We start from the raw sequence: 2,500 nt of genomic DNA on the forward strand, positions 1-2,500 counted from the left end.
GGCCGCACCAGGGCCCAGGGTCTGCCGATGGTGCTCGAGGCAACCGCCCGCACCAAGGCTCAGCATGTGCCGATTGTGATCGAGGCAACAACCCACACCAGGGCCCAGCTTGTGCCGATGGCGGTCGAGGCAAGTGCCCGTACCGAAGGGCAGCCTATGCCGATGATGGTCGATGCATGTGCCATCACCATGCGTCATCATGTGCCATTGATGGTCGAGGCCTTGGCCGAAGTTCGATTTTGAGCCACGGTGCCCATGCTTGGCTCCAGCATGTGCTGGTGCCGCATTTTTTTCACTCGGGACAGCATCGCCGGAGCATCGCCGGAGCATCGCCGGAGTACCGCCGGAGAACCTGACCGGCGGCATTGGGGTTCCGGCGATTGGGAGGGGGGCCGGGGGGGTGTGCGCACATGATGTGCGATGGGTGCTGGTACTTGGCCTTGTGTTGGCCCCCTATCCCTCATCAAACCTCTGAGAATTCACACCCCCTTAAAGAGCATTTGAGATTTTACAGGTTTGCTACCAGTAGCCGTTAAAGTGTCTGAAATGGGGACACTTTTTTCAAACGGTCACAAAATCTTCTCTACTTCGAGTTTTTAGCTGAATTTTTTTGTTCATGCCAACAAAAATAGAAGGATCATGCCTACAAAATTTGGGGCCAAAAATCCTTATAAAAAAATTTTAAAAAATCCCGAACCGCAAAAAGTTTCGAAAATCGTGAAAAATAGAAAACGAGTCATCTTCCAACGAAACTTCACGTGAAGGCTTAGGGGACCATTGCATGAATTTACAAGCCATAAAAATGGCATTGGCACGGCAGAAATTTGAAGATGTGCCTAAACCCACCAGGGCCCAGCGTGTGCCGATGGTGCTCGAGGCAAGCGCCCGCACCAGGGCCCAGCGTGTGCCGATGGTGGTCGAGGCAACCGACCGCACCAGGGCCCAGCGTGTGCCGATGGTGCTCGAGGCAACCTGCCGCACCAGGGCCCAGCGTGTGCCGATGGTGGTCGAGGCAACCGACCGCACCAGGGCGGAGCGTGTGCCGATGGTGGTCGAGGCAAGCGCCCGCACCAGGGCCCAGCGTGTGCCGATGGTGGTCGAGGCTGCCGATGGTGGTCGAGGCAACCTGCCGCACCAGGGCCCAGCGTGTGCCGATGGTGGTCGAGGCAACCGCCCGCACCAGGGCCGATAGTGTGCCGATGGTGCTCGAGGCAACCTGTCGCACCAGGGCCCAGCGTGTGCCGATGGTGATCGAGGCAACCTGCCGCACCAGGGCCCAGCGTGTGCCGATGGTGGTCGAGGCAAGCGCCCGCACCAGCGCCCAGCGTGTGCCGATGGTGCTCGAGGCAACCCACCGCACCAGGGCCCAGCGTGTGCCGATGGTGCTCGAGGCAACCTGCCGCACCAGGGCCCAGCGTGTACCGATGGTGCTCGAGGCAACCTGCCGCACCAGGGCCCAGCGTGTGCCGATGGTGGTCGAGGCAAGCGCCCGCACCAGGGCCCAGCGTGTGCCGATGGTGGTCGAGGCAACCGCCCGCACCAGGGCCCAGCGTGTGCCGATGGTGCTCGAGGCAACCTGCCGCACCAGGGCCGAGCGTGTGCCGATGGTGGTCGAGGCAAGCGCCCGCACCAGGGCCCGTGTGCCGATGGTGCTCGAGGCAACCTGCCGCACCAGGGCCCAGCGTGTGCCGATGGTGGTCGAGGCAAGCGCCCGCACCAGGGCCCAGCGTGTGCCGATGGTGGTCGAGGCAACCTGCCGCACCAGGGCCCAGCGTGTGCCGATGGTGCTCGAGGCAACCGACCGCACCAGGGCCGAGCGTGTGCCGATGGTGCTGGAGGCAAGCGCCCGCACCAGGGCCCAGCGTGTGCCGATGGTGCTCGAGGCAACCGACCGCACCAGGGCCGAGCGTGTGCCGATGGTGGTCGAGGCAAGCGCCCTCACCAGGGCCCAGCGTGTGCCGATGGTGGTCGAGGCAACCTGCCGCACCAGGGCCCAGCGTGTGGCGATGGTGCTCGAGGCAACCGACCGCACCAGGGCCGAACGTGTGCCGATGGTGCTCGAGGCAAGCGCCCGCACCAGGGCCCAGCGTGTGCCGATGGTGGTCGAGGCAACCTGCCGCACCAGGGCCCAGCGTGTGCCGATGGTGCTCGAGGCAACCTGCCGCACCAGGGCCCAGCGTGTGCCGATGGTGGTCGAGGCAAGCGCCCGCACCAGGGCCCAGCGTGTGCCGATGGTGGTCGGGGCAACCGCCCGCACCAGGGCCCAGCGTGTGCCGATGGTGGTCGAGGCAACCGCCCGCACCAGGGCCCAGCGTGTGCCGATGGTGGTCGAGGCAACCTGCCGCAGCAGGGCCCAGCGTGTGCCGATGGTGCTCGAGGCAAGCGCCCGCACCAGGGCGGAGCGTGTGCCGATGGTGGTCGAGGCTGCCGATGGTGGTCGAGGCAACCTGCCGCACCAGGGCCCAACGTGTGCCGATGGTGCTCGAGGCAACCGACCGCA

Source organism: Durio zibethinus, unplaced genomic scaffold (assembly GCF_047325235.1).
Source record: "Durio zibethinus cultivar Kanyao isolate XHJ-2024 unplaced genomic scaffold, ASM4732523v1 HiC_scaffold_404, whole genome shotgun sequence".
Taxonomy (NCBI): domain Eukaryota; kingdom Viridiplantae; phylum Streptophyta; class Magnoliopsida; order Malvales; family Malvaceae; genus Durio; species Durio zibethinus.